A 24,106-nucleotide genomic window follows, 5' to 3' on the forward strand; every position below is an offset into this window, starting at 1 on the left:
TGAAATGTGCGAGCGTAAGACACACGCGTGTGGGTGATTTAGGAAAAAATAACTTGTATAGACTTGTATGGTAAAATAACTTGTATGTGGAGAATAATTGAAATTTTTAATAGACTCCAACTACGCATGTTATTCTAAACGTGTTTATATTATTAATGTGATTATATCTCTTTATATTCAATTTGAGACTCGAATTGAAATCATAGATTTTTTTTAATATTATATTTCTAGAGAAATAGATCCTTTCAATTTTTTTTAATAATTGAGAAAATAAAGTATAATCTTCAATTATTTGATATTTTTTATTTTTTATTTTTATTTTACTTATAAAATTAATAGTGAGAGATCTTATTTTATTCTCTTAATTATTAAAAAAATTAAGAGAATCTATTTTTTATTTGTAGTAGTGTATTTCACTGAAATTAAAAATAAAACATATTTAAAGTCTATGGAAGTGGTCATTGACAGAAAAAAGACGGGTTAAGTACTGAAATCATCCCTAAGGTCTGGGGTGAAAATTAAAATCGTCCCCGACCTATTTTTGTTATTAAAATCATCCTCAACGTTACAAAACATTATAAAATCGTCCTTTTCCACTTCAATTTTATTTTTTTACCATATTACCCTTCATTATTAATAAAAATAATTAAAAATAATATTAAAAAAATTAAAACAAACTCCCCCCTCCCCCCAACCCCTTTCAACCCTCACCCCTTCCCCCTCCCGTAACTCCCTCACTCCCTCACCCCACTCCCTCACTCACTCTCCCGTAACCCCCTCAGCCCACTCCCTCACCCCCACCCCTCATCTCTCACCCCTCATCCCTCACCCCCTCACCCCACTCCCGACTCCCGTAACTCCCTCACCCCCTCATCCACTCCCTCACCCACTCACCCTCCCGTAACCCCCTCACTCCACCCCGTCACCCCACTCCCATAACCCCCATCCCCTTCCTGATGCCCCTCTCTTTAAAATCCCAACCCCAATTTTAACTTCAATTTTTTTCTCGCCGTCGTCACCTCCCTACTTATTCATTTCTAGGGTTCGCCGTCGCCACCGTCGCGTGGTCATCGGGAGGGGGACCCCATCGGCGCTGCTTCTTCTTCAGTGATTGCCTTTACTTCTTCTTATGTGACTGCCTCTACTTCTTTTTCTGCTCTGCTTGAACTTCTACTTCTGCTTAAACTTCTGCTTCTGCTTGAGTTTATGCTTCTTCTTCTGTAATTTTTAAATTTTTTTAATTTCTATTGTTTCACTGTTTTTGGATCTGAAAACTGAAATTGTAGTTGATGATTATTGAATTATTATTTATTAAAATTGCTGTAATTTTTTTGTTGATTTATTTTGTTTTGTGAATGTTGCTGTTAATTTATTTTGTTATGAGTAATGAATGGCTATGGTAGCAGTGGTGATGGTGGTGAGAAAAAGGAGAGAGAGTGGGGTGAGGGGTGAGGGATGAGGGGTGGGGGTGAAGGAGTGGGCTGAGGGGGTTACGGGAGGGTGAGTGAGGGAGTGGGGTGAGGGAGTGAGGGAGTTACGGGAGGGGGGAGTGGTGAGGGTTGAGAGGGGTTGGGGGGAGTTTGTTTTAATTTTTTAATATTATTTTTAATTATTTTTATTAATAATGAAGGGTAATATGGTAAAAAAATAAAATTGAAGTGGAAAAGGACAATTTTATAACGTTTTGTAACATTGAGGATGATTTTAATAACAAAAAAAGGTCGGGGACGATTTTGATTTTCACTCCAAACTTTAGGGACGATTTCAGTACTTAACCCAAAAAGAGAACGACATTACCGTTCACCATAAAACATTGCTGACGTGGATGGACGGCATGTGGTCGTCACTTCTCTCCCCCTAAGTGAACCCCCTGAACCCATCTTCCTCATTTCTTCTTTCCAATCCGGTCTTCCATTCTCCCATATTCTCTTCAAATCACTCTCAAAGTCTAACTTCTCAACCTCACTAGCACAAACAAAATGGCGACACTGTACTAGGGAGAGAGATTTGTGCACTACACTCAATCACTACTAAATAGTAAATACACAAACGAGTATTTTAGTTGTAGTTTATTGTTATTATTTAATTTTTTAAGCTAAAAGCAGTATAAAAAATAGTTTATAATTTTTTAATAGGATTAAGTCCTTTTTTTGTCCCTAAGATTTGGGGTGAAAATTAAATTAGTCTCCGACCTTTTTTTGTTATTAAAATCATCTTCAACATTACAAAACGTTATAAAATTGTCCTTTTGCTATAAATAATATTTTTTGGATAATTTTACCCTTAAACAAAAATTTAAAAAAAATACTCCTCACCTTCACCCTTACCCTCACCCTCATTAGAATGATTTACAACAGAAAAAGAAAAAACCCCAAAGCACAAAATTTAGTATCAAGAAAAATTTTGAGCAGTAAATCGATAACAGGATTATCACATTAAATTTATCATCAAGGTCAAGCAGTGAGCAAACTCAACACACAAAATTCTGTTTTAATTCCTCAAAAAAAAGTGCTAATAACCAACAAGTATTCCAACTTTTCAACAAGAAATCAAAATTTACAGGCTTGATAAACATTAAGCCGTAAAGAAACCATCATTGTTATTATTTTCATGGATCAACCAAAAGTAGAACCAGATCACAACAGTAGCTGCAACAACAGTAGAACCAGCTACCACCACAGGCCACTGAACATTCAAACCCTTTATCCCTTTCTCAACCCTAGCAATAACCCCATCTCCATTCACTACACCATTCACAGTATCAACCTTCTGGTTCAGTCCTCTTATCACATTCTCAACCACTCCTGCTTCTACCTTCAATCGAGCAACAAATAATTCCAAGCTCTTTTCTCTCTCCTCGAACTTCTTTAGTGCCTCCTGCAAGCTCAGTTTCTTCTTAATCCACTCCTCCATATCCGATCTCTTTGAATTCGCAAAGCTCTCCACTTCCTTATTCTTCTGCCCTAATTTCAAAACCTCCTTTTCCATCTCTTGAATCTTCTGCCTCAACTCCTCCTCAACCCTAGTCCACTTGTTCCTCTCATCAACATCTTTTTTCTCCAGAGCCCCAATTTTCTTTTCCAAATCCCTAATTTTCTCTTTACTCTTAGATTTGTCCTTCTTCAAGAATTCAACTTCTCGCTCCAGCAATTTCACTTTGGATTCCATCTCCAGTAGCAGCTTCCTGAGCGCAGCAGCCTCAGCCATCGTCTCTTCGGCGACTTTCATATCTGATATAGAGTCATGTTGGAGCCTCGCCAACTCTGTCTCTAACTCCGCCGCCCTCGCAGCGATCGCACTTGTGGCCTTAGTTGCATCGCGTGACTGCTCCAACTCCTTCTTTATCGCGCCAACTCTGTCGTAGTTGTGGCTGAGGATAGGAACAGATCAAGAAAGAGGGAAGAGCAGATGCCCTCACCATCAGAAGCTCGACGACGGTAGGGTGACAGAAAAGGAGAAGATGGTAGGGTGACGGAAAGGGACAGAAGAAGAATTGGGGGTTGGGGAGGAGGTAGTTTCGAAGAGAATGGTAGAAAGAAGGGATAGAGAGGGAAGACAATGAAGAGACTCCGAGGTGGGGTTTTGTTTTTATTTTTAATATTATTTTTATTAATTGTTAAGGGTAATTTGGTAAAAAAAATAAAAGGACGATTTTATAACGTTTTGTAACGTTGAGAATGATTTTAATAACAAAAAAAGGTCGGAGACGAATTTGATTTTCACCCCAGACCTTAGAGACGAAAAAAGTACTTACCCTTTTTAATATTATAGTTGCTTATTAGTGCTAATTAAATTAGTTGTAAGTTGAAAAAAACTAATTAAAAAAAACATGACTTTGTTGTTGTAGTTGTAATAGTTGTATTAGTGTCAGTGTTAGTAAATTATTGTTAGTTTATATTATTAATTAGTTGTTTTAGTTTTATTTTAAATAATTTTTAAAAACATATTTATTTAATAGTTAGTTTATATTTTTTAGTGAATTACGTTTTGTGTTAAAAATTTATTAAAAAATATTAGCCTTGATTAATATTAATAATTATTGATTAAGTTTTATTTTTACATATTTTTATTCAAATTTTTTTAAAACTTACGTTTAATTTATATTCTTATTTATTTTAGTTTTATTTGAAATATTTAATAATAAAACTGAATTATTTTTAATTATTAGTACATATTTTTAGGATTTATTATTGTATTTTAATTATTTATTGAAAAAAATTAATATTATTAATTTTTACTATATGTTTATTGATCTTTAGGTTTTTGCAAAATTTATTGGAAGAAAGAAAAATAGATCATAAGTATTATTATTAATGCTTAGGATATATTTTTAGTAAGGGTTAAGTACGATTTTGGTCCCTAAAGTATAGATCGAAACTTTTTTTCGTTTTCAATCTTTTTTTACATACAAAATCGTCCTCAAAGTTTAACTTAATTTTAAAATTATTTTTTTACTTAAGTTTTATAATTTATGATCCAAATACTCCCAAATAAAAAAATTATAAAATAAAAAAATAGAAAAAAAGAAAGAAAACAACAAAGGGAGAAATAGAATCGGGGGAAGGAGGAGAGGGAAGAAAGAGAATGGGGGGAGGCAAAGGGAAGGGAAGAAGGGAAACAAAGGGAAAAAATGAAGAGAAAGAAAAGAACGGATAGGGAGACAAGCGGGGAATGGGAAACAGAGAGTAAGAGAGGAGAAAGGGAGAAGAGAGAGATCGGAAGGGAAAAGGAGACCACATTCAACGCCGCTGCCACCACACTCTGTCGTTGTCCATCCCGTTCAGCCACCACCGAGCTGTTGTCGAGGAGAGAGAGGGACGCGCGGAGTTTAAAGGGAAAGAGAGGGTTGATCTGCCGCTCCTCTTCTGGTTCCATTGTTCTTCTGTTTCTGATTATGATTCATTCTTCTGCTTCTGATTTTTACTATTATTGTTGATTGTTCTGCTTCTATTTCTATCTCTTTTGGTTCTTCAGATTGAGAGAGATAGTAATAGTTTATCTTCTCTTCTTATCTTCTATTGTTGCTGCTAGTTAAAATTGTTTTGTTGCTACTAGTTGAAATTGTTGCTGTTGTTGCTATTTTTTATTACATTGACTATGTTTTTTATTTTTCAATACTGTAATGAAGAAAAAGAAAAAGAAAAAGAGATGTTACTGTAATGGAGAAAGAAACTGAGTATTTTGGTGAAGAAGGAGAAAGGCATTTTGATCCGAAGGACGATTTTAAAATTAAGTTAAATCTTAGGTACAATTTTGTATGCAAAAAAAGTTGAGGACAAAAAAAATTTTCAGCATATACCTTAGAAAGCAAAATTGTACTTAACCCTTTTAGTAAATTATTTTTTAGTTTAAATATTTAATTAAAAGAGTAACGGTATTAGTAATTATTAGTATATGTTGTTAACTAAGTTTAGTTTATTTTTACCGTTAAAAAATAGTATTATCATTAATGGTTACTATATATTATTTTATTGAATTAGGTTTAGTATTAAAAATTTATTAAAATATATTAACCTTGATTATTATTAATGATTAGGGTTTATTTTTGGAGTTTATTTTATGTTTACATATTTTTACTCAATTTTTTAGAAATTAGGTTTAATTTATATATTTATTTATTTTAGTTTTGTTTAAAATAATTAATAATAAAATTGAATTATTATTAATTGTTAGTACATACTTTTAGGGTTTTTTCTTGTATTTTAATTACTTTTGAAAAAATAGAATTAATATTATTAATTTTTAGCATATATTTACTTATTTTAGGTTTGCTTGTAATATTTATTACCGTCACAATCGGATTGCCCTTCATTTTATTCCATTTGAGATCAATGACGTGCAGATCTATGGAATGCAACTGTGCCTCTAATATGCTTTAAGGTTGTGGGGTAACATCTGACTGATAGGGTTAGAAGACAGTTTGATTTTTATCAAGACTCTCAATAGACACTATGAAACTTAGAGCGTTGCATAACATAGTACTGATGCGTCTAAAAAATAAGAATTAGGGAGTAAAGCATGGCAAATGGATCTCACGATGGAATAATAGTTCTGTGTGCGTCTTGACAAGTCAACATATTGACAACTATCAACCATTCGACTAGTACATGGACTAGTATATTGGCAATTTCGGTGATCATTTGCTACTCTCCGAGCGTGTCGAGCAAGAGCAACCACCTCAACAACAATAACCACCTTAGCCAAAATAACCACCTTAGCAAGAACAACCCCCATATCCACAACCATATGCATACCCACCACATCCATACCCACCATACACATGCCCACACCAACAACCATACCCATCGCTATATTCATACCCATCACAATATTCATACCCATCATACTCAGAAGATTACGCACAACCTTTCACTCAACCACACATACCATCATACTCACAACCATACCCACCATACACACAGGAATATGCACAGCCTTCCACCCAACCTTTCATACATCCATATGGTCAGCCTTTTATCATGTGCAAAGAATACATATCGACACATGCACTGCAATATTTATTGTCACAATTACTAGGCACAGTGGCACACAATGAGGAACAATATAAACACATTATTGATTAGGTTCAAGGTCTTGAGTTGACTCAATGGGTGAATAATTTATTCTCTACCCAGAACCATCTACATGTGTCGTGCCTCAAGTTGTTCCTGGACAAATATCTTTAGGTGCGAGACATCTACCACAGTCTTATTCTGAACACTCTAGATCGAGAACTTCTGTTATTTCAGTTAGGAGTGTCTATAGGGGGATTGGATGTCGCCAAAACCCAACTCGTATTCCTATGCCTGAGGGTGACGCAGAGGACAATGATGATGCTGTTTATGAGACTCGTGTAGGTATAGATGAGGTTGATCAGCCTAATTTAGGTAAGGATGTAGTTGATGAGTTTGGTACAGGTGATAATGTGGTTGATGAGTCTAGTCCAGGTAATGATATGGTTGATGAAGATGGTTCAGATAATTTGATTCTTATTGTTGTATGTTGACTAGGATTGTATTTATGATTGATTATGATTTGGTAATATATTGAAATGAATTGATCATGACTGTATTTGTTATTTTTCGTTGTTGCGTAGATGCTCATGATAAGGGTTATGATCTTAGGGTTGACTTGGCCCATAAGAATTGATCTATATGGAGTCCGTTATTGATCAAGAAGAGGGTCAAAAAGGGTGTTCTCAAGTGGCGCAAATCGTGAAGAAATGTATCTTTAAGTGAATTATTATAAAGTTAAGTTAGTGGACATGTGCAATATAATTTTTTACGCATTGGTTTGTTTTATGGATGACAACGTACTAGTTTGAACTCCATGTGTAATGTGAACAACGCAATTAATTTTAGCAAAGTAACCACAACATGACTCAATATATCCAAAAGAGACCAACTATAATTGAATATAATACTAAACAAAATGCAAGAAACAACTTAATTCACAAACTCTCCTAATATGAGAACTACGAATTTGGAGCCGAGCCACGGGCACTAGCATCACCACGGTGCTGACATCTACTTCAGCTATGACCCTTACCTCCAAAAAGCCTAAAATGCCTACAACCATGTAGATCACGAATATCCATCTCATTAAGAAGCGAATTTTCTTAGGATGACCTTTGGCCACTTGCTTGAGGTGGGGATTGGGTACCAGTCTTGGTCCTTGATGCACATGCCATGTTGTTGGGCTTTTTAGTGGCCTGAATTGGGTTATATATACTTTTCGGATCTTTCCCATCCTGTGTACCTCATGCACATATTGTTTTCAATCTAGGCGCTAGTTTGCACAACAGGCATAGACATGGGGACAAGAAATTTGATTCACCTTAAACTCACCACAATCACAATGCCGAAGACGCACGTTTACTGCAAACTCCAAACCACTAGGCATCTCGTGCACTTCAAAGATCTCGTTCTGCCTATCAAATAAGTTAACTTAGAAGTTTTTTGCTGTGCGCTAATTTGACAGAATTTTTTGGTTGCATATTTAAAGAATAGTGGACATGTACTTAACAAGGGTTGTGATGGGAATATTGCGTGTCTCTTTCAATACTCCATTAATGCACTCTACTAGGTTGCTGGTCATATGACCTCAACAATGTCCGCCATCATATGCCAAAGCATACTGCGATCGAGAGATATTGTCCAGCCACTGCTTGTAAGCCTCCTCCTACTCACATAATCTTTGGTAACACATATTGAATTTATGCATTGCTCTAGAATAGCCTATGTTGATAAACATCTTCTGTATATGCGGCACCTTGAACCTCCTCAAGAAGTTGGATGCTATGTGTCTGACATAAAACATGTGAATAGCTCTCGAATCTTATCATGCTCCATTACTACGACCTACTGCTGAGATAATTGACTCGTGTCGATCAAAGATAAGGATAACACCATCTTAATTAACCACATGTGTTTGCAAATGGATAAGAAAAAAGTGCAAGATATTGGCAGTCTCACCCTTGACCTAATCAACCGGCATGAACTACGGACCAAAATATTATTTTCAATCCAGGCGCTAGTTTGCACAACAGGCAAAGACATAAGGACAAGAAATTCGATTCACCTGAAACTCACCACAATCACAATGCCGAAGACGCAAGTTTACTGCAAAATCCAAACCATTAGGCATCTTATGCACTTCAAAGATCTCGTTCTGCCTATCAAATAAGTTAACTTGGATGTTTTTCACTGCGCGCTGATTTGACAGAATTTTCTCGGTTGCATATTCAGAGAATAGTTGACATGTACTTAACAAGGGCTGTGATGGGAAGATTACGTGTCTCTTTTAATACTCCATTAATGCACTCTACTAGGTTGGTGGTCATATGGCCTCAACAATGTCCGCCATCTTATGCCAAAGCATACTACGATCGAGAGATATTGTCCAGCCACTGCTTGTAAGCCTCCCCCTGCTCACATAATCTATGGTAACACATATTGAATTTACGCATTGCTCTAGAATAGCCTATGTTGATAATCATCTTCTGCATATGCGGCACCTTGAACCTCCTTAAGAAGTTGGATGCTATGTGTTTAACATAAAACATGTGAATAGCTCTCGGATATTATTATGCTCCATTACTACGACATACATCTGAGATAATTAACTTGTGTCAATCAGAGATAAGGATAATACCATTTCGATTAACCACATGTGTTTGCAAATGGCTAAGAAAAAAGTGCAAGATATCGACAGTCTCACCTTCGACCCAATCAAACTGGGATGAACTACGGACCAGTCTTCTCGCAAGATGACGTCAAGATAAAATCAGCATGTACCAATTTCAAAAAATTGGCATCACTATTGAGGTTCAAACATGGGACTACCAAAAAGTGAAAGACCCTACAACTCCCCAGACTAAGATATTCTTTTATACTATAGATACCTTTTTATAAATATATTATAATTTATTAAACATATTCTAATTAATAGCTTCATGTATTAATTATTTTAGTCATGCAAAATTTAAAATCTCCTTATCCTTTTGTCTTTTTATTCTAATAAGTAGTTTTTATATTTAATTTAATTAATTTTTTTATTTTATATTTACTCACTTAAATTAATTTTTTTGAATTTTACATAATTATTAAAATAAACATTAAATGTTGTTCAATATCTCTAAATTAAAAAGATAAACAAAAATATTTTTATTAATCATACCATATTTTTTGTTGATAATTGTATATATTTATTAATATTAACTTTTTTAACATATATTTGATTAATGTAATTAATTAATAAATTATTAAAATCTTAAAATAAGTTAATTAATATAAAAATTTGTATTATAAAAAGAAATTAAATTTTATATAATTATTTAATATGACCGGGTCAACCGATTTAATCTATAATCTACCAGTTGAACCAGTGACCAGGTGACCTAATAGTCTAACCGAGTCGATTATCGGTTCGGTTCTGATAACTATGCAGCCTCTAGAGTTAAACTCCATTCCGACGATGTATTCACTGAACAACAGTAGGGTTGCACCAATAATAAAACAAAAAATCTAAATATTATCCTATTAATAATAATAACAATAACAATGACAATAATAATAACAATAACAATAATAACAATTAGAATTAAATCTTAAATTGGTCCTTAAATTTGCAATCGGGGCTCAAATTCGTTCCTATACATAAAATTGCCCCAAATTTGTCCCTAAACTTAACAATGGTCGTTCCTGAGATATTTTTCGATGACCTATTGATGATGTGGTTGGACAGAGACCACGCTAGACTTGTAAATATCGTCGTTTCCTTTCTAGCTCCCAAATACAACTGAAACGATGTCGTTTTGAGTATTGAGAGGGGTTTAATTTGTTGACGTTATTGTGCCTCTGTCTCTCACGAAGTTTCTTCTTCTTCTCCTAATCCCTGCAACTGTTGGTGCTGCCACTGCAGTAGCAGTAGCAATTTCTCAACATAGAATCTCTGTCTCGAATAGACACTACAATTCTCTCACAGTCGGAGCTCCATGCCTTGTCTTTCTCCTCCCTCTTTGCCTTTGATCTCCACTCTACCCATTGCCACATCATCATTCCCAAAATCGACCCCTCGTTCTTCAACGAGAGCACCGAATCTTGCTGCTAGGCATATTCCTGTCCCTATCGCCCCCAAGTCCTCTCCCACTGGCCACTGATGCCGTGTTGTTGGCCTCCTCCTTATCGCTAAGCTACATTGGAAATGCCAAGAACCGTGTGATTATTGATTATCTGAAATAGTTTATCAGGAAAGATCTGAAATTCGACGGTTCGCTCTGCCTTCTTCTGCTTTGTGCTGGTCGCCTACCACAAAGGTGGTTTTGTCAAGGGGAGAGAAGGGACCGCTCTGGTAAAATTCAAGGAGAGAAAGAGGAAGAGAGGGTGGAAGCTGAAGGATTTCTCCAAGTTTACCTTCATCTTCAACTTTTAGAAAGGAAAAGATGACATTTACAAGTCTAGCATGGTCTTTGTCCAACCACGTCATCAATCCGTCGTTGGAAAATACCACAGGGACAATCATTGTTAAATTTAGGAAAAAATTTGAGGCAATTTTAAGTTTAAGGACGAGTTTGAAGTTTGATTGCAAATTTAGGAACCACTTTGAGATTTAACTCTCATCATCATCATCATCATCATCATCATCATCATCATCATCATCATCATCATCATCATCATCATCATCATCATCATCATCATCGTCATGGTTATCGTAGTTACACTAATAATATACTAACAACAATAACAACAACAACAATAATAATCCCAAAATTACTTGTATTGGCATATTTAGAAAACTCCGATGCATGCATGGTATCAAGATTCAAACTATGCATAAAAGATGGCTCACGAGATGGATGTTGGTTTGCTAGTGCATTTGTAACATCTGTCATATCTCCCTTAACTATTATATCATCTTCTTTCACATCTTTAGCTGGACTAACAATTTTATAATTACCTTCAAACTCTTCATCGCTTCGGTATTATAGTCCATCCAGTCTATGTTGGGTTTCGGAAAATTAACATCAACCATTTCCTCAAACTCAACATATAATTTGATAAGTGAGGTTTGTGCTCTAGTTTGATGGTAGGTTAAAAACAACCTTGCATACTAGTTTTATCGGCCACATGCATTATTTGAAACTAAATAAAACTATCAAATACTAGCACAAACTGCTTGTACAAAATATGTGACCCTCTTCAACACTTTTACACTTTGAGAAAGTACACTCTTAAATCTTTTATATGTTATCAAAAGAGGAATAACAATAACACCTGAATTCTCATATAAAAAACTCACCCTTTTATCTGTATGAGGTAAAACTTGACCATTGTAGTATATTTTTAACATAATTCTCTATTTTATATACTCATCACACATACACACAAATTTTTTCACTCTATAAATATAGAGAACAAAACTCTCCAAATAAAGAATAATTTTATTTCTGCATTTCAACACAATACAATACTCTTTTTATAATTGATTTTATATTTTTCTATTAGTATAAAATATCGCTAACGTTTCTATTTTTTCTAGAACATGTCAATGATGTTTTGATCATATTATGTTTTAAAAAATGTTAAAATATCAAATAAAATGTTAGTGATGTTTTTAATTTTTTATTAAAAAATTAAAAGAAGCAATACGGCAATGCCGTTTTGAGTTGAAAAAATTAATTTTTTAAATAAAAACGTGATTGCCATTTTATGATTTAGGATACAAAAAATTATTTTCTATACACAAAATATAATTGATATTTTATACTTTTTAAACAATAACAGCAGTCTTATAACAGTGTAAAATTCACAGTAACAAAAATAACAAAGCATAACCTATATTTTGTTACATCAAAAAACAATCGGCCTAAGTCATACGTTTGAATTTATCTTCCTTTATTTTTCTTTTTTGAGAAAAAAGAAAACACACAACCGAATAATGTCTGCTACATTGCTACACTTCTAATATCGTTGAAATATTTTATTTTTCTTCTATAGATATTTATATTATCAAATACCAACCACTAATATTTGCCCCAAAACTCAATCCATTTTTACTACAAGAAATATCGTTAAAATCGACGGTTAAGTCGTTGATAATATTAAAAATCGACGGTAAAATAGACGGCGGAGATAGTCGCTATTAAACTTGTTGATTTTTCAAAATTCTAATAAAATCGACGGCTTGCGTAGCCGTCGATAATAATTTAATAAGATCGACAGCATTTCTGTCTATAATATGAGTTTGGAAATTTTACTTTCTTACTAAAATCGACAACATTGCCGTCGATATAAAATCGAAACCATTTCTGTCGATATTTGATTCAATAAAATCGACAACATTTTTGTCGATAATATGAGCTTGAGAAGTTTACCTTCTTAATAAAATCGACAATCTTGTCGTCGATTTAATTTAGATACCGACAAATTCTTTGTCGATATTTTGTCTATTTTAAATTTAAAAAGCGACAATGCTATCGTCGATTTTAATAGCCATATTTTTTATTTTTTTTATTTGAAAAATAGTAAACAATTAATGCAAATAAACTTTTAAATATAGGAATAAAATTTATATAGAATATTAGATAACAAAACAAATAAACTTTTAAATATAGAAATAAAATTTATACTAAATATTAGATAATGAGTTTACAAACTTATCAAAATAATAAATAATCCTCTAACATAAAGACTCAAGACAAGATAAATAACTAAACTTAGACTTATATTTCTTTAAATTGTAATCCACCAATAATACTTAAACTTAGAAAGGCGGTGGATCAGTTACACCAGCCTCTATAGCAGCCTGCCGCTCTTGCTCAGCTGAAACATACGCTCTTGAAATATATCCTACAATGAAGAGAAATGATTGATAAACTACTATATGTATCAATAATGCATAACAATTAGATAACAAAATAGTTACAATAAATAAAGGTAAGTTACCTTTGTCTTTTGGGAGTGTTCATCAACCCATTGAGTCATATCCTCTTTGCAAGTATGAGTGTGCTCAAAAAACTCATCCACATGTAATGGTCTTCCAAGTGAATGATTCTACATAATATAACTAAATTATCAACAAATATGGGTGTACAATTGATGATGTACTGTACTAAGCAATTGATGATGTATATACTTAAAGCCATGTATCAATAAGAGATTTGAATAAGAGCGATGCAAAAAAAAAAGATTAAACCATTAGTTAATTTGTAATTGGTTTACCCAGTATCAAATTCACAGACGAATATATGTGAATGTGCACTTATAACCTTCCCTTCCAAGTGCAAACATTATAACAGAGGCATAAGCTTTGAATTCAATATCTTAAAATAAAGAGATTAGACAAATGGTGCATGAAATTGTGTATGCCAATATTAATGGACTATTTTTCACAACTTCGCACAACTAACCAGCAACTGCACTGGGTCGTCCAAGTAATATCTTACGTGAGTAAGGGTCGAATCACACGGAGATTGTCGGTTTGAAGCAAGCTATGGTTATCTTATTATTCTTAGTCAGGATACCAACAACAGTGTTTTTCAAGTTCGATTATAAAAAGTGAAAAGGCTTAAAATAAATACTTATTGTGCAATAATGGAGAATATGTTGGAGTTTTGGAGATGCTTTGTCCTCTGAATTCCTGCAACATAATGCTTTCTTACTTTCATAAATGCAAGGCTCCTTCCATGGCAAGCTGTATGTAGGGTGTCACCGTTGTCAATGGCTACTTCCCATTCTCTCAGTGAAAATGGTCCAAATGCTCTGTCATAGCACGGCTAATCATCTGTTGGTTCTCGATCATGTTGGAATAAGATCCATTGATCCTTTTGTGTTTGTCACTACGCCCAACACTCACGAGTTTGAAGTTCATCACAGTCATCCAATCCCAGAATCCTACTCGGAATACCACAGACAAGGTTTAAACTTTTCAGATCCTCATGAATGCCGCCAACAATTCTAGCTTATACCACGAAGATTCTGATTAAGAAATCTAAAAGATACTCATTCAATCTAATGTAGAACGGAGGTGGTTGTCAGGCACACATTCATGGATTGATGAAGGTGATGAGTGTCACGGATCATCACCTTCTTCATAGTGAAGCGCGAATGAACATCTTAGATAGGAACAAGCATGTTTGAATAGAAAGCAGAAATAATTGCATTAATTCATCGAGACGCTGCAGAGCTCCTCACCCCCAACAATGGAGTTTAGAGACTCATGCCGTCAAAGAGTATAAAATTCATATTGAAAAATGTCATGAGATACAAAATAAGTCTCTAAAAGTTATTTTTATACTAAACTAGTAGCCTAGGTTTACAGAAAATGAGTAAACTAAGATGGATAGTGCAGAAATCCATTTTTGTGGTCCACTTGGTGTGTGCTGGGGCTGAGACTTAAGCTTCTCACATGCCTGAAAATACCTAAAATCATAGAAAAATATACAAACTCATAGTAAAGTCCAGAAATATGAATTTTGCTTAAAAACTAATAAAAATATACTAAAAACTAACTACAACACACTAAAATCTACATGAAATTACTCCCAAAAAGCGTATAAAATATACTGAGGATAAGGCATTTTGGCTTTGTATTCATCAACCTTAGTTGCTGTAGGTTTATTGCCTACAGATGTGGGTTGAGAAGCCTTTTTAGAGGGGTTGCTATCAGCACTTGTATGTGTCTGATCTTCCACTGGCATTTGAATGCCAGTGGTGGAAGCTGGAGTGGCGTTAGACGCCAACTCCTTACCTGTTTCTGGCGTCTGAATGCCAGAACTGTGCTTCCTTTGGGCGTTCAACGCCAATTCCTTGCTTGTTTTTGGCGTTGAACGCCAGGACTGAGCATGGGTTGGGCGTTCAATGCCAGCTTCCCACCCATTTTCTGGTATTTGAGCGCCAGAATTATTCCTCTTTGGGCTCTAACTATCCTCAGAGGGATTTCGGATAGCAGTCTGTTTATTTCTTGGCTTCCTGCTGCCTTGAAGTGAGGTATTTAATGTTTTTCCGCTTCTTAATTGAACTGCTTGGCACTCTTCTGTTATTTGTTTTGATAACTGTTGTTCTGTTTGCTTCAACTGTATTTCCATATTTATATTAGCCATTCTTGTTTCTTGTAGTATCTCCTTGAATTCGGCTAGCTGTTTTGTTAGAAAATCCAGTTGCTGATTGAATTTAGTAACTTGTTCTGTAGGACTGAGTTCAGCAGTTATTGTTTTAGCCTCTTCGTTGATGGAAGGTTCACTGCTTAGGTACAGATGCTGATTTCTGGCAACTGTATCAATAAGCTCTTGAGCTTCTTCTATTGTCTTTTTCATGTGTATAGATCCACCAGCTGAGTGGTCTAGAGAAATCTGAGCTCTTTCTGTAAGCCCATAGTAGAAGATGTCTAACTGCACCCACTCTGAAAATATTTCAGAGGGGCATTTTCTCTGCATCTCTCTGTATCTCTCCCAGGCATCATAAAGGGATTCATTATCTCCTTGTTTAAAGCCTTGGATACTCAGCCTTAGCTGTGTAATCCGTTTTGGAGAAAAATAGTGATTCAGGAATTTTTCTGATAGCTGTTTCCATGTCTTTATGTTGTCCTTAGTTTGGTTATTTAACCACCTCTTAGCTTGGTCTTTTACAGCAAATGGAAACAGTAACAATTTGTAGACATCCTGATCTACTTCCTTATCATGTACTGTGTCAGTAATTTGTAAAAACTGTGCTAGAAACTCTGTAGTTTCTTCCTGTGGAAGACCGGAATACTTGCAATTTTACTGCACCATGATAATGAGCTGAGGATTCAACTCAAAACTACTAACTCCAATGGAGGGTATACAGATACTACTCCCATATGAAGCAGTGGGGTTAGCATATGACCCCAGAGTCCTTCTGGACTGTTCATTTCCACTTAGGTCCATGATGGAGAAAGGGAGATGATGTGGATTTATTTTATTTATTTTATTATAAAAAAGTAATTTTCGAAATAATAAAATAAAATAAAATAAAAAATATTTTAAAAAAATTTCGAAAAAATAAGGAGAGAAAAAGTGGTTAGGATATTTTTGAAAAAGATGTGATTTTTTTTAAATCATAAAAGGTTAAGATTTTGAAAATTTTTGAAATTGAAATCTGAATTTTTATAGAAAATTTCGAAAAATTTGCTTGAAAATAGTTAGAGAAGATAATTTTTTGATTTTTGAATTTTATGATGAAAGAGAAAAACACACAAAAGACACAAGACTTAAAATTTTTAGATTTAATGTTCCTTGTTTTCGAAAATTTTGGAGGGAAAACACCAAGGAACACCAAACTTAAAGATTTTAAGATCAAAACACAAAGAAGATCAAGAACACTTTGAAGACTCACAAGAACAACAAGAACAAAAGAAAGAACATCAAACTTAAAATTTTTAGAAAACCACAATAAAATTTTCGAAAATTAAAGAAAGATTAACAAGAAAACACCAAACTTAAAGTTTGGCACGAGATTTAATCAAAGAAAAATTATTTTTAAAAAAAGTTTTAAAAGGAAGATACCCAATTGCCAAGAACATAAGCCAACGCTCTAGCCAACTGAGCTATAAATGTAACGTGTTTTAATATTGTATATAAAAAATATATTTTTGAAAACTAATATTTTAAAAAAGTACAAGGAAAACACGAAAACACGCAGAACAAGAAAAATCAAAGATCAAATAAGAAAAATTGACAAGAACAATTTGAAGATCAAGGAAAACAAAGAACATGCAATTCGAAAATTGAAAGACAAAGAAAAGCATGCAATTGACACCAAACTTAGAACATGACACTAAATTCATAAAAAAAACAAAAATTCAAATAAAGAAAAATAATATTTTTGAAAAATTTTTAAAAGGAATAATAGAAGATGCAATCCTAGTGACTCTAAACTAAAAAGACAAATTTTTCCTAATCTAAGTAACAAGAATCACCGTCAGTTGTTCAAACTCAAACAATCATCGGCAACAGCGCCAAAAACTTGGTGCATGAAATTGTGTATGCCAATATTAATGGACTATTTCTCACAGCTTCGCACAACTAACCAGCAAGTGCACTGGGTCGTCCAAGTAATACCTTACGTGAGTAAGGGTCGAATCCCATGGAGATTGTCGGTTTGAAGCAAGCTATGGTTATCTTATTATTCTTAGTCAGGATACCAACAAACAGTGTTTTTCAAGTTCGATTGTAAAAAGTGAAAGGGCATAAAATAAATATATGTTGGAGTTTTGGAGATGCTTTGTCCTCTAAATTCCTGCAACATAATGCTTTCTCACTTTCATAAATGCAAGGCTCCTTCCATGGCAAGCTGTATGTAGGGTGTCACCGTTGTCAATGGCTACTTCTCATCCTCTCAGTGAAAATGGTCCAAATGCTCTGTCACAGCACGGCTAATCATCTGTTGGTTCTCGATCATGTCGGAATAAGATCCATTGATCCTTTTGCGTCTGTCACTACACCCAACACTCACGAGTTTGAAGTTCGTCACAGTCATCCAATCCCAGAATCCTACTCAGAATACCACAGACAAGGTTTAGACTTTTCGGATCCTCATGAATGCCGCCAACAATTCTAGCTTATACCACGAAGATTCTGATTAAGAAATCTAAAAGATACTCATTCAATCTAATGTAGAACGGAGGTGGTTGTCAGGCACACGTTCATGGATTGATGAAGGTGATGAAAGTCACGGATCATCACCTTCTTCATAGTGAAGCGCGAATGAACATCTTAGATAGGAACTAGCATGTTTGAATAGAAAGCAGAAATAATTGCATTAATTCATCGAGACGCTGCAGAGCTCCTCACCCCCAACAATGGAGTTTAGAGACTTATGCCATCAAAGAGTATAAAATTCATATTGAAAAATGTCATGAGATACAAAATAAGTCTCTAAAAGTTGTTTTTATACTAAACTAGCAGCCTAGGTTTACAGAAAATGAGTAAACTAAGATGAATAGTGCAGAAATCCATTTCTGGGGCCCAGTTGGTGTGCTGGGGCTGAGACTTAAGCTTCTCACGTGCCTGGGCTGTTTCTGGAGTTGAACGCCAGGTTTTAACCTGTTTCTGGCATTGAACTCTAACTTGCAACCTGTTTCTGGCGCTGGACGCCAGACTGCAACATGGAACTGGGGTTAAACGCCAGTTTACGTCGTCTATCTTCGCGCAAAGTATGAGCTATTTTATATTGCTGGAAAGCCCTGGATGTCTACTTTCCAACCCAATTGAGAACGCTCCAATTGAACTCCTGTATCTCCAAAAAATCCATTCCAAGTGCAGGGAGGTCAGAATCTAACAACATCAGCAGTCCTTTTTTTAGCCTAAATCAGATTTTTGCTCAGCTCCCTCAATTTCAGCCAGAAAAATACCTGAAATCACAAAAAAACACACAAACTTATAGTAAAGTCCAGAAATATAATTTTTGCTTAAAAACTAATAAAAATATACTGAAAACTAACTACAACACACTAAAATCTACATGAAATTACCCCCAAAAAGCGTATAAAATATCCGCTCATCAACAAATACTTTAATTTATGGTTGCTTACCCTAGTAAAAATTCAAACCCTACCATAGTTGAAGAATAAAATGAGAGAATTGTTGTCGAATGTATATATCCCAATATACATTCACAAATTAAGACAATGTGCACCAACCCTCCCAAGTGCCAACATTATAAAAAGGTGATCCTTGGAGAGGCCTTTAAATTCAATTCATTCATTCATTCAGAATAAGCACAAAAGTATACATCAGTTTTCTCTCAATGCCGCTCAACCCAGAAATGAAGGATTCTCTAGTACAAATGGTAGAAGACAATAGCTTATGATACTCATTTATATATATATATATATATATATATATATATATATATATATATATATATATATATATATATATATATATATATATATATATATATACATCTACAGGGCATGGACAAGGGATTATAATTGATGAACCATGACCTTCAAAACTTAGATATTCCAATAAGAAAAATTATAAAAGAAATAAATAAGGTAAAATTATAAATGAAATAAAGAAAGTCATGTTCAAGTCCTCACATTTCACTCCATTAGGAAGCTCCTAATCAAAGTGATACAGCAAATATTTAACCATATGTAATGTAAAGCATATTTAACTCCAAATATCTTAGCTATATAAGAATTTCAAAGGTTAAGTTTTATTTATGAAAACATAGTAAAGTAGTAGCCAAAGCACCAAGAACTGATAGGTACGTTAAGTACAAAAAATTGAGTATTCCTATAATAGATCCTATAAACAAATACATTAGAATTGCTGTGAGTTTTTTCTTACTTGTTTGGCCTTAAGAAATTTTCAAAACATCAAATATTATAGTAAAGATTTTCTTTAAGTAAAAAAGAGGGTTCTATAAGCAACTTATCGAGCGTAACCTCACTTCTAGAAAGTGCATACCAGCTTTGAAAATAATGCCAATAATAATAATGTCAAGTATTTGGCACAATATATCCTCAAATAATGCACGCTCTTAGGCCATGCACTCCACTCGATGCAATTACTCCTCATAAAAATATTGCAGTTCATTCCGTGTCAAAACTCCATTTCCATCCAAATCAATGCACTTGAACCTAATCATATGACAATGTCAAGCAAATTCACACATAGCTAATAAGTTATTCACAAAGGTCAAATTCCCATGTTCCTAATAATGGGAAAGATATATCCAACACAAGTCCACAATCTGTCTCCAAGAGCCAACTATGGACTCATTCACAGGGATATGCACAGTTCAAACTCCAAGTCATGTAAAACATGCTATGCACATGTGTAATTAACAATGCATGATGTTTATAACTTCATAGTGATAAACTCCAATTTTGTGGTTTATCTTGTGCTTAATTTGGGGGATTTTATCAACTTATCTCACATTTATTCAATGAAATAGCATGGTTGTAATTCTCCCTAAATTTGTGCTTAAGTGTGAAAACATGCTTTTTAAGCCTTAAAATAGCTAAATTTAATTCACTTTAATTTCATTTGATGCCTTAATATGTTTGTTGAGTGATTTCAGATTCATAGGGCAAGTATTGGATGGAAGAGGTAAAGAGAAAAGCATGCAAAAAGGAGGATTCATGGAAAAATAAGGATTTAGAGTGCTTAGAGTGACACACACGCGTGACAGACGCGCACGCGTGAAGAGGAGGTCGTCCAGGCAACGCGTACGCGTGGCTCATGCGTATGCGTCACAGCCAGCACATGACCTCATTAAAGTGAATATGCTGGGGGCAATTTCTGAGCTGCCCAGGCCCAAATCCAACTCATTCCTGAGACTATTTGATGCAGAATTCAAGATGGGTCAAGGGGGAGCAATTATGTTAGGTTAGGATGATACTTTAGATTAGTTCTAGAGAGAGAAACTCCCTCTTCTCTCTAGAAATTAGGGTTCTTAGTTTATTTTCATCTTAGATTTAGGTTTAATTTCTTGTTTTAATGTAGTTTCCCTTGTGTTTCCTTGTTGATTTCCCTCAATCTTCTTAGTTTCTCTTGTTATTTCCTTTATTTTACCACTTTTTACGTTATATGAACTCTTGTTAATTCCCCTTTCCTTTAATGCAAATTGAGGTTTTATGTTTTTTTCTTGCTTGTTTGAGTTGTTATTATTGATTTCTTGCATTGGGTAGTGGCAGATTTTACTATTTCTTGTAATTTATGATGCTTTCCTTTTATGCCTTCCAACTGTTTGACAAAATACTTGGTTGGATGGTAGAATAGCTTTTTGAGCACTCTTGACTTGGAAAGAGAAATTAGGTAATCTTGAGTCATTAATACTCAATTTAGATTGGTGACCTAGAGTGGTTAGTTAATATTATTTTCATTGACTCTAATCTCTTGCTAAGTCAATTAGTAAGTTGATTAGGACTTTTGGATTGAGATTAACTAGTCTTATTTGACTTTCTCTTAACGTGAAGATAACATTATACCTTCTTCCTATGTTGGATATGATTAAATAGGATTAGCTCTTGTTAATTATTGTATGATAATTAATGACTATGATAGAAAGTCTATATTCTCAATCCTTGCCATGAATGTCTCTCTTTATTACTTGCTTTCTTTAGTTGCTTGCTTTACTTTTGTTGCCTTTTTAATTTCCTGTCCCTTTATTTGCAAACCACCCCTTGGATACCATAACCAATAATGTACACACCTCACTGCAATTCCTTTGAGAGACGACCCGAGATCTAATACTCTCGGTTATTATTATTGGTTTGCACTCGCGACAAACAAATTAAACTTTGATTGAAGATTGTTTGTTGGTTGGGAACTATACTATCAACGAAATTATTTGTGTGAAATTCCTAACTGATGAAAATCTTCTTTCACATAGCTAGTTAGGATAATGAATGGGAAATAAAGTACCAATACTCAAATACCAAAAAAAAGTACCAATACTCAAGACTTGGGTCTGATGATTTATCCTCTTCTGCTAGTACGAAGTAAAAAAAATCTTCATAACACATCTTTCCCTCAACCTTACTAGTAAACTTTCTTGGAACCTGTGATAATATTGAAGTGAGTTAGAATATTCAACTGTGAACAAAGATTAGAGAGAGAGAGAGATGTGGTTTTGGAATGTATGTAGCTAAAGATGAAGACTGCTGAAGGCAAGTCTTGAGACAAAATTGATTTGTAATATTGTAATCCACACAAACCTGAGAAAATATTCTCTCGACAATTCGATAGGTGAACGCATGATTACTATATCTAACAAGGTTGTCTTTGTCTATCAAGAAATCGTGATCTGTATCCAGCTCCTAAAACTTGCAGTATATAACATAGAAATGTTCATAAGAGAATACCTACAAAACAGTTGTTTCATGCAAAGTCGAATTTAATGCATTTTAAAATAAATATACCTTAAAACCTTAGCTTTGAAAAAGAAGTGTCTCGATCATTTTTCTGAAGTTGATGGTAATAGCATTTAACACTATATACCTTAAAACCTTATTGATGTCATCTTCTTCATCAGCATGCAGCATTGCATCAATTATGCTTCCATGCTTTAGCTCCCTCAGAGTAAGACGACCATTATAAATGAGGTTCTATAATGATGGGTAGCACGTTGTGATGGCAAGTGCATACCAGAAGCAGAATAAGGCCAGAAGGGAAGCACAATAAAGGGAAGCTAATTTAGATTACTGATAAACCACTATTTCATGGTTTATCTTATACTCAATTGAGTGGTTTTTTTATCAACTCTTTACCCACTTATTCATACTATTTGCATGGTTTTACTTTTTCCTTCCAGATTTTGTGCTATGATTGAAAACATGCTTCTTTGGCCTTATATTTGCTAATCTTAATCCTCTCTTATTAGCATTCGATGCCTTGATATGTGTGTTAAGTGTTTTCAAAGATTATAGAACAGGAATGGCTTAGAGGATGGAAAGGAAGCATGCAAAAGTGGAAGGAATACAAGAAGTTGAAGAAATTGCTAAGCTGTCCAGCCTGACCTCCTCGCACTCATACAGTCATAACTTGAGCTACAAAGGTCCAAATGATGTGGTTCTAGTTGCGTTAGAAAGCTAACGTCTGGGGCTTCGATTTGATATATAATTCGCCATAGTGTCCATATATCTAGGCAATGCGCATACGTGCTTCACGCGGACACGTCGCAGTGACAAAAAACCAGCGTGGCAGATTTTGCAATTAACGATTTCTGGGCTGTTTTTGACCCAGATTTTGGCCCAGAAAACACAGATTAGAGGCTATAAAGTGGGAGAATGCATCCATTCATGAGGCAACAATTCATACAACATTCATTATATATAATTTTAGGTTTAGATGTAGTTTTTAGAGAGAGATTCTCTCCTCTCTCTTAGGTTTTAGGATTAGGATTTCTTTTAGTCATTAGGATTATTTCTTCATACCAGGTTCAATGTTCCTTTTCTTTAATTTCTCTTATACTTTTATTTATTTTATTACTTTAATTTATGAATCCTTATGCTAGACTTGATTTCTCTTATTTATACAATTGAAAGTAATTCATATTTATGACTTTAATTTAGCTTTTTACAGCCTTTGGCTTTGGTTGAGTAATTAGAGACTCTTGAGTTATCAAACTCTTTTGTTGATTGATAATTGGAAGTTGCTAATTGACTTGAATTCCACTAACTCTAGTCTTTCTTTGGGAATTGACTAGGACTTGAGGATTCATATTGATTTATCCACTTGACCTACCTTCATAGTTAGAGGTTGACTAAGTGGGAGCAACGAGCAATTCTCATCACAATTGATAAGGATAACTAGGACAGGACTTCTAATTTTCATACCTTGCCAAGAGTTTTCTTAGCTATTGATTTATTAATTCCTGCAATTTATTTCTCTTGTTCAAACCTTTCAAAAACCCAAAAATATTGTTTTCCATAACCAATAGTAAAATACACCTCCCTGCAATTCCTTGAGAAGACGACCCGAGGTTTGAATACTTCGGTTTATAAATTTTATTGGGTTTGTTAATTGTGACAACCAAATTTTTTGTACGAAAGGATTTTTGTTGGTTTAGAAACTATACTTACAACGCGATTATATTTGTGAATTTCTTTACCGATAGAAGTCCGATCGTCA

At 34.3% G+C, this 24,106-nt stretch overlaps 1 pseudogene; it reads right to left on the bottom strand.

Annotated features, from left to right (window-relative positions):
- Positions 1-13,263: 13,263 nt before the first annotated feature.
- LOC112717466 (probable serine/threonine protein phosphatase 2A regulatory subunit B''delta) lies at positions 13,264-23,014 on the bottom strand (annotated as a pseudogene).
- Between the last annotated feature and the right edge of the window lie 1,092 nt (positions 23,015-24,106).

Source organism: Arachis hypogaea, chromosome 10, assembly GCF_003086295.3.
Source record: "Arachis hypogaea cultivar Tifrunner chromosome 10, arahy.Tifrunner.gnm2.J5K5, whole genome shotgun sequence".
Taxonomy (NCBI): domain Eukaryota; kingdom Viridiplantae; phylum Streptophyta; class Magnoliopsida; order Fabales; family Fabaceae; genus Arachis; species Arachis hypogaea.